The sequence below is a fragment of the Oryctolagus cuniculus genome, chromosome 6 (genome assembly GCF_964237555.1).
Source record: "Oryctolagus cuniculus chromosome 6, mOryCun1.1, whole genome shotgun sequence".
NCBI lineage: Eukaryota > Metazoa > Chordata > Mammalia > Lagomorpha > Leporidae > Oryctolagus > Oryctolagus cuniculus.
In genome coordinates, this window is record NC_091437.1 from 48071096 (window position 1) to 48090073 (window position 18978).

Here is an 18978-nt window from a genome sequence, read left to right on the forward strand (position 1 = left end):
ATCCACAGCTTTATTTTTTTTTTTTATTTTTTATTTTTTTTTGACAGACAGAGTTAGACTGAGAAAGAGAGAGACAGACAGAAAGGTCTTCCTTCCGTTGGTTCACCCCACAAATGGCCGCTACGGCCAACGCAACGCGCCGATCCAAAGCCAGGAGCCAGGTGCTTCCTCCTGGTCTCCCATGCAGGTGCAGGGCCCAAGCACTTGGGCCATCCTCCACTGCCTTCCCAGGCCACAGCAGAGAGCTGGACTGGAAGAGGAGCAATCGGGACAGAATCCAGCGCCACAACAGGGACTAGAACCCAGGGTGCCGGCCCGGCAGGTGGAGGATTAGCCAAGTGAGCCACAGCACTGGCCCATGATCCACAGCTCTTACCATATAAAAATATGAGCTCAAGATGGATCAAAGACCTAAATTGAAGTCATGAGGCTATAAAATTGCTGGAAAAAATATAGGGAAAATACTTCAAGACATTGTTGTAAGGACAACTTCTTCAATAAGACCTCCCAAAGCATAAAACAAAAGCAAAAGAAACCAAAGGGATTATATGAAACTCAGAAGCATCTGTACAGAAAGGGAAGCAATCAATAGAGTGAAGAAACATCCAACAGAATATATTTGCAAGCTACCTTTCTGACAGGATTGCTATCATCTATGGCCATACCACCCTGAACATGCTCAATTTTGTCTGATCTCAGAAGAATTAATATCTGAAAAAGTTTACAAAACAAATATTAAGTGAGAGTAATTAAAACCTAAGCACTCCACCAAAAAGCTGTTAGAATTGATAAACTGCTGATATATCAGCAACCAAAAATCTCAACAAAAAAACATTAGCAAACTAGTTAAGAAACGTGCAAATGACTTCAATAGTTCTCAAAAGAAGACATATATATGGCCAACAAATATATGAAAAAAATTCTCAGTATCATTAGCCATCAGGGAAATGCAAATCAAAGCTACAATGAAATATCACCTCACCCCCATCAGAACAGCTAAAATTCAAAAGACAGCACATAAGTGCTTCAAGGATGTGGAGGAAGGGAAGCATCCATACACTCTTGGTAGGAATGTAAATTAGTGCAGCCACGGTGGAAAACCATATGGAAATTTATTTAAAAACTAAAAATATGCTTGCCATATTATCCAGCAATCCTACTACTGGGTATGTACACAAAAGACATGAACAGAATGCTTCAGAAGGATACCTGCATCACCATGTTTGTAGAGGAACTGTTCATAACAGTTAAAATTTGGAATGAACCAAGGTATCCATCATCAGATGAATGGATAAAGAAAATGTGGTGTGTGTGTATATATACATACATACATATATATATACACAAAGTATATATAAATATATACACAAAGTATATGTATATACACAAAATACATATACACAAAGTATTATTCAGCTATAAAAAGAATGAAATTCTACCATTTGCATAAAAATGATGTTATTGGAGGACATCATGTTGAGTGAAATAAGGCAGACACAGAAAGACAAATACCACATGTCTCCTTTATATTAGGAAGCTAAAATTTAAAACAACAACAACAAAAGAAATGCCTGTGTGTATCTGTATTGCTGCAAATATAGCTCTGTAAAACTCTATTTTATACCTTTGTCAAACTGATGGTTAAGAATATTATACTACTAGAGATTGAATGATCTTTGATTACTTTAAAATTTCTTTAAAGTTTACTGCATATGGGTGAAATGGTCATTTTTCCATTCAACTATTGTTTACAGGCATTGTCTATCCTCAGTAAACTGTGGTCTTTTTGTTTTTTTACTTGTTAACCTTGTTATTCAGGGAAGTATTAAACCTTTTTACTGTTATATAAATTTAAAATACAGTTATCTCAAAAACTCAAAGAAAGAAGGGTGAAAGGGGGAGGGAGGGAGGGAAGAAGGGAGGAAGAGGGGAAGGAAATGTGAATAGATTCTCAGAATTGTATCCAAGAAATATATTGAATTTGTTAAAAACTAATTAAAATTTTTTAAAAAAACTTCTTAAAAACAGAGAGAAACTGCTTTTTTTGGCCCTAATCTGCATTATGAGATGATGACTAAAACTTATTGTGCCTTTTTCACATAATTTGTGAACATATTTGTATATAATAACCTTTCGCCCACATGTAATTATATTCCATTTATGCATAATCAAAAGAGGCAGTTGGAAGAAAAACAAGCTTATAATAAGACCTACGATAGAGTGTAAGAAGAGCCTAATTAATATTTTTAAGGCAGAATAAACTCTTAACACACACTTTATAATTATGTCATTTAATTTTTTGATGCATAGTATTGCTTTGAAAACTAAAAAAAAAATCTTTAAAATTCTGAAACAATTACCAGAGTTTCTATTTTATCTTGCTTGTAAGATTATGGCAGCAGATGTCTCTATCACATGAAGACAGAACCCAAGCTAGCCTAATGTTTATTAAATGATAACACATGTTTTAGATCAAATGAGTTTAAAAAGCATATTTAAGAAATTGTGCTAATGTTCTTCTCAGCAAGGAGCCTGTATGCCTTGATCACTTCTCTCCAGGAAGCTGAGTCTGGTGTCATATATTACAGGGAGTGAAGGTGAAGACAAGTCATCAAGACGGAAGCAGGAAAGCTATTGTACTTCGAAAGCTCTTGAAGGCAGTCACAAGTGGAAATACGAATGTGTACTATGCCTCTCGATAAACTCTAACATCCTGGTGGTTACAGTTTACCCGGAGGGCGTATTTAACAGAAAACAGGCAGGAGGTATGGCTTCCAACAACTCCGTGTGACAACTGAGAATTATTTTGGTGTTAAAATAAGAAATTATGGCCACCACCTCTTTTCCACGTTCCAGATTCCCCAATCTACTCTTGCCTCTAATGAGATAAGGCTGCTCATGGGGCTGTCTTCATAATGGCACCTGCAGCAACTCTGGGGGCTTATAGTTTGACAAGAAAAGTGTAGGCGTGTGCACATACACACACACGTGCACACACACACAAATACCTGTTATGCTGAGGTTAAATTTTGACCTACGTATATCACAACAGAACTTTCACTGGCAATGGTACATGCAACACAACTCAGTGTCAACTCCCTACTATGGATGGAATAGTGTCCCCCTAAATTCATATGCTGAAACCTTAATTGTCAACGTGTGATTATATTTGGAGACACGGCTTCTAAGGAGTTATTTAAGGTTAAATGAGATCATTTAGGTAGTGTCCTGAGGATGGGCTTCCTGACCTCATCAGCAGACCGTACCAGAGAACTCTCTTTTCTACTCCTCCCTCACTCTTTCCCTCCACTCTCTGGTGAACAACCAACATGATGCTATCTGCCTGCCAGGATATGATACCAGCTGACACCTTGACAGGTGCCCAGGTCCAGCTGATCTCCAAGTCCAAGTCCATGATTCCTATCAAATAAATTCATGCAAAGCAGCATGGGGGGTGAAAACTTTACAGAACGTAGAATTAATCTCATAAATCAACCAGATTCATGGCTTGGCAAGTGGCTGAAGATACCTCTCAGGAGGTACACTTAAATCTCACCATCAATGGGTTGTACAAATCTCAAATTCTGAAGCAAATTTCTGCTACTGCAACTAGAGATAAAAAGAAACCTTTTCTGTCAAAGAAAATAGTAAAAGCCTAATGGTCAGATTTGTGGCTTCTCCAAATCACCTAAAGTCTGCAGAAAACAAAATTCCACATTGAAAAGGGAGTGCATCAAACTGAAAATGGTCTGCATGAGCTGGGATGTGAGGGTTATGAGTGCAGTTTTCTGTTAATATGGATTCCGTCATGTTCTAACACTCTTTTTCCTAATAAGAAGATACACAACAATATTTATGAAAACTTGCCATTTAGTTGTAAGCGCTTAACACTTTTAGCTCATTTCCTCTTCACAACAAGCCTGTAAGTTTATTACTCTCAAGACCTTCATTCTACAGATGGGGAAACCGAGGCCCTGAGAATTGTAATTCTAGTCAGTGGCAGAGTCAGGGTGGAAAACCAGGCGTTCTTTCCACAGAGCCCACACACTGAACCCTCATAATGGGCTCACTTTTGGAATTGACGAATCTGGTGAGAGAGAGAAAGAGGCAGAGCTTCTGAGTTGGGAGCTGTGAGCTAGAGAAGGTGAAGAACTGAGCAACTAAGGAGCCAAAGACCTGGGACACTGGAGAGGAGCTCCTCTAGTCAGGAAGAGGGGGCTACAGGAGCTTGTTCACTGGCTGTCTCCTTTCTGAAGGTAACAGGCCATGCTAAATTAACTCCCAGACCTAAAATAAACGCCTGGCTTTACATCCCTATATCCTTAGCCACAACAGTCATATTTCATGCTTTATTTCCTTCAGAGTGTCTCATCACAAATTGCAAGGTAAAGGCCTTTAATGAGGATGCTTGAGCGTCATAATTAGCAACCTTATGTAACAAATGATTTTTTAGGTTAACCCCATGCAGAAAAGGGCAACAACCATAGTACTTTAGTGGTTTGTAAATAATAATAAAAAATTGTTATCCAGAAGCCAAGGCACTAAATAAGTCAAGAAAATAACTCCCTGATATTTTATATTAATGTATCACCTTTAAAAAATAAAAATATAAATGATACTATTTTTACTCAATTGGAGCAATACTAATTAAACTGTAAGGGAAAATATTCACCTGTTACATATTATAATGGTTTCAACAGGGTAATACATTTCTGCTCAATTGAGGATAGTTCTTCAGTAATACTGCTACATTTGGAATGGCTACAATGAAAATACAGCAGGTGATTTGCATCCAATCACTTATCTATCCTTCCATTCTACGTACCCATCCATCCAGGCATTCATCTCATCTGCCCCTCTGTCTACCCTCAGCAGCCTCCCACTTAATCTAACGACTGTTTATTGAGTACCTGTACTGAGTGCATTTTAGTTCATTTGCTACTGTTTATCTTGTTTGCCTGTTTTCTCTACATTTCTTCTAAATCATGTTTTTCCTAAGTGTGGGCTGTGGACCACCTACCTTAGCATGTCCTAGGGATTTTATTAAAAGCATATATTCTAGGTACCCACCATAGCCAGTAGGAATCTTCATTTTGTAAAATTCCAAAAATAAATTGTATCTACCATAGCTGAGAAAACATCAACTATCATTAACTCTGCTTCATAAAAATTCTAAATAAGGTATAAAGAGAAACAACTACAGCCCTTCACTCCAGAGCACTTATTACTCTGTAGATACAAAGGCCTCATGGTGTAGAGGTAGGCAAGTAGGAAAGGATGCTAAAGACCTCAAGAAGACATCTGCAGAAGCTGCATTGCCTCAGGCTGGACTTCACAGTTACAGCGCACATTGCAAGAATGAAAATCTGGGATCTATTGGACCTCGTCTCACACGGCCACACCGTCCACTAACTGATGGGTGATGGCCTTGTCTCGTGGCCTGATTTTGGAATCAGAATCCACAAAGTTATGATTGTAGGTATCGTAGGTAAGGTTCCTAACCTCTCTGATCTTTAGATTACTTTACTGGAAAATTGGCAAGATCATGCCAGGCAACTCTCAGACTCTTTCGAAACAAGTGCTGAATGCTGCAGTGTTTTTGGTTCTGTAGCCCTGCTTACCACTGCATCACTCCGTTCATGGCTCTCAGCTATTTCCAGCTTCCTGGCCATATTGGATCTCCTTAGTTTTCACTCATTCCTTCCAGGGGACTCTCCTCCCTCTGTCTACCTTCCATAGCGTCTCTTTAACACTTACATTAGTGTTGGATATGGATAGTTATTTATCCACATACCTGTACCCTAAGATCTAACAACGTATTTATGTCCAATACTTTGAATTCTGAATAATTAGAACATGATTTTCTCTGATTTTTATATATATATGTATATATCATATATATATATATGATTTATATATATATGTATATATATATTTTTATATATATATGTATATATCATATATATATATATATATATATATATGATAGTGAGCACCACTATCCTACTTTGGTAGCATTCCAGCAAAGACAGATAGGGGCACATACTAACATGGATTCAATGTAATACAAATTATGAATTCCAGAAATGCTTCTTACCTAATTATCATCATCAAAACAGTATGTGGGCTGGCATGGTACAGCAGGTTAAGCCACTGCCTGTGACACCAGTATCCAATATATTGGCACTGGTTCAATTCCTAGCTGCTCCACTTATGATCCAGTTTCCTGCTAATGTGCCTGGGAAAATAGCAGATGATGGTCCAAGTGCTAGGAGACCCAGAAGAAGTCCCAGGCCATGGCTGTAACCGCTTCCCCCACCATTTTCCCCTCTCTCTGAAACTCTACTTTTCCAATAAATTTTAAAAAGCACATTATTTAGAGTTATCCAATCTTTTAGCCATTTACTTATCCATTCATTCACTTAATTGTTGATAGATTTTTCTGTTTCAAACAATATTCTAGAAGCTTGGATTTGGGCAACGAATAAAAGAATTAAGACATTTCTTCTCACAGAGCCTAAACTCCAGTGGGGGAATGGAATTGTGTGATTTTATGCAAAGAGAATAGGCCCTTGGGAATGAAGGCTAATGATGGGTCACCAAGTCAGCTTTATTCACAAGTAGAAATTAAATCTGAGTCACTATGTGTACCTACGGGGTCAAAATGGTTTGAACAGGAAAGGAAGAACTGGAAAGAGTGGTTTATGGCTTCATAAGAGTAAGGGGGAAATATTTAATACCATGTCTCTCTTCTTTAAATATATAATGATTATCTTTAAGAAGTAAGCATAGCACTGTTCATGGTCCTATCTGAAATTTCTTCTGCTCCCAGATAGTTTTTATGTGTTCATTAAAGAGGTAAGTGGGCCCCAAAAGATAGAGCTGGTTGGCATATTTTTGTGTTTATATATGTGTGTGTGTGTGTGTGTGTGTGTGTGTAACATGTACATGCATCACACATGTAGTGGGGAAGTGGTCCATAAATGAGTGTTGAACTTGCTGTTCTGAAGCTAAACTGGCAAATGACTCAATACAAAGAATGGGTAAACGAATGGAAGAGAATAGCACCCAGAAAGACCCACCTGTAGTTCTAAGTAGGTGCCGGTCCCCAGAAGCATGGAATACACAGAACTCTAACAGCATCAAGTTCTGATAACCAGAACAGGAAAATGCCTCATCCAAGGTCATGAAACAACTTGACAACACACGTAAAGTGAGCACACTAGTATTTTGATTTTTAGTCTGGAATTCTTTCTATGACATCTTATTTTCCTCATGACTGTTGAAGTTTCATACTGCTGCCTCATTGGCCACAGATCTCCCAGATCTCTCTGGAAGCTGCTCACAGAGAACTCATTCTTTATTGAATATGTAACATATGAAAAGAATTCCCTAAATTCATGGGAGATGGAATTAAAATGTAAATTTATTTTGGTGCAAAAGTTTTCAAATTCATGCACATGAAGAGTCTTCAAAATGCTATGGACATGCCCATTATGAAAAAAACTGAATGAGCTTTTTTTTTTTTTAAATGCACTAAACTAAATTTATCTTTTTATTCCAATTTTCCATGAACTTTTTGGAGCATCCTTATATGAGTGAGAGACATGTACGAGATCCTTCAATGACACAGGTAACTGCGTATCAGTCAATTTCCCCTCCCACAGTAAGCACATACCGCCTAGAGCGATGGGAGTGGGGGTGGCATTTCAGTGCAGTGGGCTAAACTGCCACTGAGGATGCCTGTATCCCATATGGGAGTTGTCAGCTTCAAGATCCACCTCTGTGTCTGATTCAGCTCACTGCTCACGTGCTCCATGAAAGGCAGCAGGTGATGGCTCGGGTACAGCAACTTGTCACCAGGCTGGGAGACACAGAAGGAGTTCCTGGCTCATGGCTTTAGCCTGACGCAACCCCAGCTGTTGCAGGCATTTGGGGAGTGAACCAGCAGATGCATGCCAGGAACTTCACATGGTACAGGATTCAAAAACTGTAACATGTGCATATGTGTCTATTTAACTTAATACATAGGAATTCAACTCTGTAAAACTGCTCCCTACCTGCAATTGCATATAGAGTAAGAGAGACAGAAGAGGAAGAAACAGAAAGGAAGAAGAATGTGTTATATATTGCTAGCATTTTTATCCACTCAATCTCAAATATGTTTGCTACTTAGCAGAAACAACAACTAATTGCAACCTTTGTATTTTTCCCTGCAGGTAAATTTTTGGCATATTTCACATCATATGTCATGAGAGAGAGCTACCAATACTGGGCACTGACTTCATACCATACATTCTGGGAAATGTTCTCCTCTAAACTGCCCTGTTGAATCTATCCGATGGCATTACAAGCCAACGGATAGCTCACATAACGCAAGTTCTAAAATCCTGAAACAGAAAATGCTTTTCTAATAATACCAGCTTTAATTTGTGCTTTGGCTTACAGTTTTTAAAGAATATTCAAATCCATAACCCTACTGAACTTACGTTACAGAAAAGGAACTATAACAGTGTTTGCCTTTCTGAGAAGCATGCTTTCCTTTGGTGAATCTTTCTCTTGCCCTCTGTGTGGTTTTGGCAAGGATGTAAGGCATGGTGTTCACAAGCTGCTTCTCTGCTTTCACCGGCCAATGCACATGGCTGAGCACGTTACCAGACTACTTCTCAGAGGAACACATTTTCTCGATTCTTTGGGTTTCGGTAGGTGGACAACAGAAGGATGGGCAGACTCTTCCTTCTCTGGATAATGAGTTAAAAGGCAAAATTCTTGTGGTTACCAATGAATAGCCATATTTCCTGCCAGATGTAGAGATTCAGCAAGAGAAGCATGTCTGATGAAAAAGTTCAGATTAGGTTGAAAGTAGGATAATTGAGAGATGGGCAGAAGTGTTTGTGTGATAAAAGCCCTAGTGTCAAGCAATTCCTGAAACCTTCATTTCCCTTGAACTTCATGATATAAACCAATAGCTTTCTTCCTTTTCCCCTTTAAGATAGTTTGACCTGGGTTTCTATAACCTCCAACCAGAGTCACAACTAATACATCTACAGGACAGTGGCCAGGACATGAGTCCTTGTCTTTCAGTGTTCACTCCAGGCTCTTTCTCATAACTCAAGATATCCAAAGAAGTCTGGTGTTTGAGAAACCATCCATAGAAGGAACATTCAGATGAGGTATTGGAGTTGCAGATATTCTAAGAAAGTTAGGATGAAAGTTGCTCATCAACAGTCAGGGCGAGGGCTGATCAAGTCACCATTTCTCATAGTGTTCATTTCACTTTAATTTCACTTTTTTGGTGCTCAGTTAGTTGTCACCTATCAGGGAGAACAAGTGGTATTTGTCCCTTTGGAATTGGCTTATTTCACTCAGCATAATGTTTTCCAAATTCCTAACAGGGATCACTTTTCAGTTAAAATTTAAACACCTAAGAATAATTGTGTGTTAATTACAGAGTTCAACCAATGGTACTAGAACAAAAAAAATACTAAAATGGATAAAGTATTACATTGTACATCAACCATCAGGACAAGAGCTGATCAAGTCACTGTTTCTCATAGTGAAAGTTAGGACCAAGGGGACAAACATAGGAACAGACAAAATGAAAAGAACTAAGGAGTGAGCACCATGAATACAAGTATACTTCTTCTTTTTTATTTTTTTGACAGTCAGAGTAGACAGTGAAATAGAGAGACAGAGAGAAAGGTCTTCCTTTGCCGTTGGTTCACCCTCCAATGGCTGCCACGGCCGGTGCGCTGCAGCTGGTGCACTGCGCTGATCTGAAGGCAGGAGCCAGGTGCTTCTCCTGGTCTCCCATGGGGTGCAGGGCCCAAGCACTTGGGCCATCCTATAAGTATACTTCTTAATTTTACCAGTCGTTATTCCTAAAAATTATATTCAGTTGCCACCCACTGATGACTCCAAGGTAATGATCCTTGTCAAGGGATTCACAGCTTCATTACTTAAGCATGGTAACTATAATAGGGGTAGTTGCACCTTTCTTTCCATCTTTACCACTGTTTTCTACAACCTGGGACTTCTGACCTGCTTAGAATATGTTAATTTACAGAATGTAGTCATTTCCCTTATCAGCCCCTCCAGGCAGTTGGCAAGAAGTATTTTCAGCTACAGACCTTGCAATCAGCCACTCAGACCTGCTGGCTTCCTGCGCCCTGACAGATAGAGCTAATTAGCACTCAGCAGCTTTTATGCATTATCTCCGACTCCAGAACATCCCCACAAATGAGGGGCAGGCTTGTCTCCGCCCCTGAGGGACAGAAAGAAAACCTCAGAGATTCAGAGGTTAAACAACTTTCTCGAAGTTCCTCCTTCCATTTCACTTCCACTTATCTTTTAATGGTCAGTTCATGTCCTGTGTTTTCTGAACAGCTTTAGGATATTACATCAACCTTTCATGATGTTTTCTTTGTCATGTAGACTGTTAGATGATTTTCCAAACACACCATCACCATATAGAGTACAATGACTGGGAGAAAATGCTTATCCATCCATCCATCCTTCCATCCATCCATCATTAATTGAATGCCTACTATGTCAAAAACAAATGGGAATTCTTAAAGCAAGGCAGAAAAAGCTTAGTTACATACAAGTTGGGAAAGAGAGATGATATAAAATAAAATAAGTTCATAAGACATTTAGGGATCCTGATGAGAGCTATGGAATTAAAATTTAAAAATGATGTATAAGTGAGTAGGGGAATGAGTGATTAGAAGAGTCTTCTCTGCAGAGATAATATGTAAGCTCAGGTAGGAAAAAAGACAGCCATACAAAGATGCAGGGAAAAGCTCTTATAGGAAGGATAAGGTTGCAAGTGCCAGGATCTTGCTAAAGAAATGAGGTCTGCACATTTGAGAAACAGAAGAAAAATCAGTGTGGCTGGAGCATAATGAGCGAGCAGGAACACTAAAGAAGAGGTCAGTGACTGACTCCTTTGAAATTTCTTCTGAGTACAGCAGTAAGTCTTCATCAGGTGATAGGAACTGAATGAAATTTGCAAAAGATCTGAAATTAAATGGAGAAGGTACCACGCAGGCAGGAGACAAGCATGGAAGCAGTTTCACTGCTGTTCCAGTTCTCATTACAGGCCTGGCACTGTGCTCAGTGCTCCATTTAGACCTTCCTTCATAGGGTGAAGAGGTAGTCATCATATTTGTATTTCATAAGTGAGGAACAATTCAGAATTTCCCCAATATTTCAAAAATATTAACTGGCTAAACTCATATTGGAACTTGAATTTGAATAATCCAAAGCCTCATACTTAACTATTTCATTTATCACATTATGCTATCCCATAGACACTTGATCTTTATATATTTAACAAGCAGAGTTTTGATGATTTCTAAGGAATCCAAATGTAGAGGACATACTAATTTTAATTTTGTGGAATCATTGACTTTTGTGCATTATAATGCTGGTGTATAGCATGAAGCACTTGACAGGTGAGTGGCTGATCATTCAAGAGTTTGCACTAACTCCTCTGTAATGTTACTCTGAAGCTATGCATAAGACACATGATTCTCTAAGGATCTGTGATTCAGAAGCAATTGTTTTCAGATATTTGGAAAGAAGATTATGAAGGAAGCATTTAATTTTTCAAATATTACTGCTTCCATAAAGGAATTTACAGGTTATGGTAGTATTTGTAAATGAGAGATTTCTGAATATTCACAGATACTCCCAAGAATTTCTAAGGTTGATGGTATATCCATAAATGAAAGCGTGGGAATACACATCAGTAGGCTCATTCAATGAGCTTGGCAGATTTTGTTCTGCAAATCTCACTGCTCTGTAATTTACCCCTGAAAACCTGCATTTAATTACAGAATTCAATAGCCACGAACTGCAGGATGAAAATAAATTAAGCCATGAAAACTTTTGTGGTGGGGCCGGGACTGTAGCATAGAGGACTAAGCCTCTGCCTGTGGCACCCCAATTTGGGCACTAGTTTGAATCCTTGCTGTTCCTCCAATCCAGTTCCCTGATGATGGCTTGGGAAAGCAGCAGAAGATGGCCCAAGTGCTTGGGCCCCTGCACCTACGTGGGAGACCCAGAGGAGGCTCTTGGCTTCAGATTGGCCCAGCTCCAGCCATTGTGGTCATCTGGAGAGTGAACCAGTGGATGGGAGGCCTTTCTCTTTATCTTTCCCTCTCTCTGCCTTTAGCTGTACCTTTCAAATAAATAACTAAAAATCTTAAAAAAGACTTCCATGGTTGCTTTCAAATCTATTGCTAAGATCGTGGAGGCATCAAGATATTTAGAAGACCTCCCCTCTAAAGGGAAGACAGACCAGTTGGGGCAAGCAGCCCTACCCTACACCTTTAGAGTTCACTAGTATTAAAAAATACTTTTCTTGTCTTTAGGAGGGAAATAGCAAAATTTCAGACTCTAGCCACTCGCTGGAGTTGGAGCTATTGACAAGAAGACTGACACAATCTTCAACACAGTTGCTAAGTCCTCTCTAGAGAGACTACCACCCCACTGTGTACTCTTGGAACCTGACTGAACCTTTCTTCATTCCCTCAGAAATCACCTGCACTGTGTGTTTTCTTCTTTGAAGGCCAAAGACTCTTCTAATCACTTGTTCATACACCTCAGAATATTTGTAATCAACCCAGTGATAGGGTGATGGTATTATGCATGTGATCTAGAGACAAGACCATTCCTAAAGACCCAGCTGCTAATGCATTACTATGGTGAAGAAATATCTGGATAGCTCAGTCTCAAGGCTCCCTAGTCACTCCATTTATTCAAGATTCCTACCGTTTATTAAAGGCAAGGCTACAGACTTCTTTTAGACACAAGATACTAGCATAATCTGGTGTCTGAAGTGTGAACAAGCTGCTTGGAAAGTTTAGTTTCAATAGTCCTGACATTGGCCCCTATATTTTATTACCTTCAAGTTTTTATTTAGTATCTACCAAGTGACAGGAACTGTTCTGGGTGCTTGAGGTACATCAATAAGCCAAAGAAACTTTCTTACCTCTTATTCATGACAGCCGATATATGAAATCAACTTGAACATCCATTCATCAATAAAAGGATAAACAAAATGTGGTATGTTCATAAAATGGAATACTATACAGCCCCCAGAAGAAAGGAAATCCTATCACATGCTACAACCTGGATGAAGCTTGAGGACATTAGGCTAAGTGAAATAAAACAGTTACAAAATACCAAATACAGGGCCAGCATTGTGACACAGTGGGTTAAGCCATTGCCTACAATGCTGTGATCTCATATGAGCACAGGTTTAAGTTCCGGATGTTCCACTTCCAATCCACCTCCCTGTTGACGCACCGAGGAAAGCAGTGTAAGATGTCTCAAGTATTTGGGTCCCTGCAACACACTTGGGAGACCTGGATGGATTTCCACATTTCTGGCTTCAATCTGACCAGACCTAGCCATTGTGGCCTTTTAGGGAGTGAACCAGTAGATGGAAAATCTCTCTGTCTCTTTGTGTTTCTCCCTCTCTCTGTGTAATACTACATTTCAAATAAGTAAATATTTTTTAAAAACCCAAATAGCATATGATTCCATTCATATCAGTTATTTAAATTAGTCAAATCCACAAAAATAGAAAGTACAATGGTGGTTACTGGGGACTAGGGGGTGGTGAGGGAACAGAGTTGATGTTTAAGGGTATAGAGTTTCACATCTCCAAAATGTAAAAGACTAGAGATCTACTTCACTGTATGCATACTTAATGCTACTGAACTGAAAACTTCAGAATCATTAAGAGAGTGAATTACGTGTTGTGTGCTTTTTTACCACACACACAAATTCCTGCCTCATGGAGTTCACGTATTTATTTAGTGAGAGTAGGGATGCAGTGGGAGCTAACTGACAAAATATACTAAGCAATAAAAAAACACAAGGCATGCTAGCAGATGTTAAGTTCCATGAAAAAGTACGAGGTTGGGAAGGTAAGAGAGGAACAGGAAGAGAAGAAGGGTGAGAACGTGTGCAGGAGGGATGGTAGGCTGGACGGAATCACTAATTTCCTGAATCTCTGTATATACGAAATGCGTGACATTTACATACCTTAATTAAAGTTTTCTAAAAAATTAAAAAAGGAGAGGATTCCAGGGGCCATTTGCCTAGAAAAGCTCATTCAATATCCATTAAAATTAATACTTGGGCCAAAGCTTGAAGTGAGTGAGCTAACCAGGTAATAAGTGGGAAGGCAAATATGCACAGCAAAGCTAACAAGTAGAATAAAGTTAATGGTGGAAACCTGCCTGTTGCATTAGAGGAATAGCAAGAAAGCCAGCACACCTGCCTTTGAAACTTAGAATACCCTGGGGCCATTCAACAGTGTAAAGGTTTATGTCTTTGTGGGAAAGTTGTCACAGTTTTATTGTAAGGCCCATCATTTCTTGTTATTGTTGCATGCTTTTGTATTCATGAAGTTCACGGTGTTGTGCTAAGAGTACAAAGTGGTAAGCAGACAGGAATGGCCTTGCTGCCAGCAGGGAGAGGATTAATGACTGTAATGGTTCTAACTGTGCCAGTGCCTGACAGGGAAGCTGGGAAGGCCTCTGGGAGGAAGGAACACATGTGCCAGTCCACGGGCAAAGTCTAGGGGAAGTTAGTGAGAAGACAAGTCGGGGTTAACAGGGCTCTCGGAGGTGTGAGAGCCCCTTGAGAGACAGGGAGGCAAGAAGACCCTGTGGATATGAGCAAATGCAGCAAATTCAGCATGGCGAGCGCACTGGGGAAAGGGTGCCTACGGAGCAGATGAGGGAGAAAGATACAGGCAGCTGTCACAGGAACCTCGATCAAACAAGCCCAATTTTCTAAATGAAAAAGTGCAGCGAGTTGTGAAATGTTTTAAAAGGATTGATGTAACTAAATTTTACTTTTTTTGGCATAGAATTGATACGTGAGAATTCTTAATTTGGACCCATTCCACATGTTCATCACTGATCATTTCCTATCCTTCTCTTGTTATTTATTTTCAATAATAAAGGAACACCCTTGGAGTCACTGTCCATCATGACAGCTGTAAGGCCATGACAACAGCCTTCATCTATTTACATTGCTTTTCTCAACCAGTCTATCCTGTCCCTTCTCCTCCCAACTCAAAAATAACCATCATTCTAAATCATGAGTTCATTCTTCTCTTGTTTTTTCTTCATTCTTTCTTCTTCCTACAATTTTACAACTTGATATGTTATTTCTTTTAATTCTAACTGTGGCAAAGAAACTTCTCATAACACAAAATTCACCATTCTAAATGTTTTCAGTATACAGTTCAGTAGTGTTAAGCATATTCAGATTGCTGTGGAACATATGCCCCCAGCTCCCTAAGCTCGAACTTCATACCCACGTTACATCACCTCCTCATTTTCTCTTCCTCTGAGCTCCTGACATCCACCATTCCGCTTTCAGTCTCTGTTAAGTTCCACTACTTTAGTTATGTCATGCAAATGAATCATATGTGTTGTCTTTTTGTGACTGGCTTATATCGCTTAGCAAAAGATCCTCAAGGCTCATGCATGTTGGAGTACGTGTCAAACATTCCTCCTTTTTAAAGGCTGAGTAGTAGTCCACTGTGTGAGTTGCTGTATCACTCCCTGTATTCTTTTTTTTTAATGGAACAATCATATAATATTTTACAATTCAAATTTTACTGGTCTTTTTTTAAAGTTTTTATTTAATGAATGCATTTTTTCATAGGTACAACTTTAGGAGTATAGTAGTTCTTTCCCCCATACCCACCCTCCCACCCTGACTCTCATCCCACTCTCATGCCATCACCTTCTGCATTATGGTTCATTTTTAGTTTGATTTTATATACAGAGGACCAACTCCATGTTAAGCACAGATTTCAACAGTTTGCACCCACACTCACACACAACATATAGAGTACAGATGACAACAAGATTTGCAGTCAATTCTCATAGTACAACTCATTAAGGACGGAGGTCCTACATGGGAAGTAAGTGCACAGTGACTACTTTTTTTTTTTTTTTTTTAACAATTAACACTCTTATTTATGACATCAGTGATGACCCGAGGCTCTAGCCATGGGCTGCCAAAGCTATGGAAGCCTTTTGTGACCATAGACTCCATCAGTATTTGGACATGGCCACAAGCAAAGTGGATGCTCTCTCCTCCCTTCATAAAAGAGTATATCCTTCTTTGATGGCCCTTTCTTTTGACTGAGGTCTCACAGAGATCCTCCATGTGGGATATTTTTTGCCACAGTGTCTTGGCTTTCCATGCCTGAAATGCTCTCACAGGCCTTTCAGCCAGACCAGGAAGCCTTAAGGGCTGATTCTGAAGTCAGAGTGTTATTTACATGAAATGTCATTCTAGGAGTTTGCTGTGTGCACTGCTTCCCATATTAGATTTTCCTTCCTTTTTAATTCTATTATTCTTACCAGGCTCTTGATGTTACTTATATGATCAATTTTATACTTAAGCCTATCTATATGGTGACTGACATTTAATATGATCATTTTAAGAGTTAAGATGGTATTTATACCACCAATTTTTATGGGTTTGGAGCACCATGACATGTTTTTTAGGCTGTACCCTTAGAAGTTAGGTCTGTAGGACCATACGCAGAACCATACTGCTTTACAGTTATATCTACCTCCTCCCTTATTCCCTCTCTTTTAACTGGGATCTTTTTCCAATTGAATTAATATACATATGATTAACTCTATGTTACATAAAGAGTTTAACATATCGTATGAAGAAGAGAAAAGAAAAGGAAAGAAAGAAAACAGAGGGAAAAATGATATACAAAATAAAAAGTAACAATAATAAACTGTCCCTTGACAGGTCAAGGACTGTTCAAGTCATTGCTTCTAAAAGTGTCAATTTCACTTCTATAGCTTTCATTTTAAGAGTGCTATTAATTCTCCCAAATCAGGGAGGGCACATGGTAGTTGTCTCTTTGGGACTGGGTTATTTCATTAAATATGAAGTTTCCAGCTTGCTCCATTTTATTGCAACTGACCGGATTTCATCCTTTTTTACTGCTGTGTAGTATTCCATAGTGTACATATCCCACAATTTCTTTATCCAGACTTTGGTTGATGGGCCTTTAGGTTGCTTCCATGTCTTAGTTATTGTGAATTGAACTGCAATATACAAGGAGGTGCAGATAGCTCTTTTGTTTACTGATTTCATTTTCCTTGGGTAAATTCCCAGGAGTGGGATGACTGGGTCATATGGTAGGTCTATATTCAGATTTTTGAGATATCTCCATACTGTTTTCCATAGTGGCTTTACCAGTTTACATACCCACCAGCAGTGGGTTAGGGTGCCGTTTTCCCCTTCTGCAAGAATATTCTGATTGTTATTAGTGAGGTTTGGCATGAGATAGTCCACTGGAGGGCTGTAATACTCAAGTTCCACTGGAGCCTTGTACATTATCATAAAAACAGAACAGTTAATCAGAGCTTTCCAAGCCAATGTGCCACCTGCTTCTGGCATGATGCCTGACGCCTGGGAATTATCTCTGTGGTGAATCTGCCATGATGTGTGGAAATTCATTCGTGTCTCACAGTGGGCGACCAGATCATCCACACTGGCTGAGATCTGCAGAGTTCTAAAGGCCAGCAGAACCACACAGGGAGACCGCTCCACTTCCTCAAATGGCCACAACATTTTCTTCTGGGATTTTCAGGAGCAAACTCCTTAAATTGCGTATCAGACACAGAAATAGATACAGAGCTTCTATAGGGTCTTCCATTCTTCTTTATTAATTCACACGAGGGCCCTTTTTGGAATACTTGTGAATAAACAGGAATTTAAAGGGATCCAAAAGGATCAAGACAGACAAAATACTGCAGAAAAGGGTACCAAAAAGAAGACAGGGAGAGAAAGATGCCTGAGAGGCCAGAAAAACAGGCTATCAGCAAGATACCCAAGAAAGTGTGCTGGGGAGAATATTTACCGTGGCACTGAGCATTACCAAGGCTACAAAACAAATAAGAGGTAGGAGAGGGAGACAGAGGGCAGAGAAAGGGGCAGGGACCAGAGGAGAGAAGTGGACCGATGAAGTCAAGCCAACTCCTAGGGAGATTGCTGAGGGGTTCCAACCTGCAGATCCATCTGTCTCCTCAAATTCTAGGGCAAACCTCATTAGTGTGAGAAGGCACCCCACAGCTCAGTCCCCAGCTCTGGGATCTCAGGTCCCCATCTGGCAAACTAAAGGAACAAGTGTGTTCGCTGTGCCAGGGGGGTTGGATTCTATCCCTCTTTTTTATATGAGAAAAAAAAAATGTGCTTTTCCCACTATTTATTAGCATTTATTTGGTGTACTACGCAGTGTTATTCTAGCCTTAGGAATCACACTAAGTTCACTTTAAGTGGATTGCTAATGAAGAATAATTTAACTTTTTGTGTAATTAAAATCTGAAAAAGCAGATCCTCATTCTCAGCCATCTGACCTGGCAGTAGGTCAAAGTCATCCACCAGGCTTCCAAATCGTGGTTCCTTGGATGAAGGCCACATGCTGCAGGGGCTGGGGTTACTCTGAAAGCTAATGGGTCAGCCCTTGTTTGTTTCCTCCTGAAAGGAAAGAGTTTAGTAGAACACTGTACATCTCTAGAGGTAAAAATGCTATCTAGAAGAACCACGAAGAATTTCTGAAACATATAACTGAAATTTATCCAAGAAGCATCAATGCACACAACCAGAACTTATACCAGGATAGTTCCCAGTGAAAGCCTTCCTCTGATAAAGCAACAAACTCAGTCTCTTTGGTCTTGGCAGGATTGGTACTCTCTCTGTATCTACTTCAGTCATTCGCCTATGCAAGAAACATGCGCAAAGTGCTTACCCAGTGCCTGCATTTTGACAGGTGCTGGGACTCAAATCATGTAAAAGATTATTTCTTTTAGTTGCCCTCCTGGAGATCATGATATTTCACACTAATTCAGGTTGCACTGGGGAAGGAGAAATTATCAAGCAGAAATTACACTTCTCTCCTACTGAATAGTT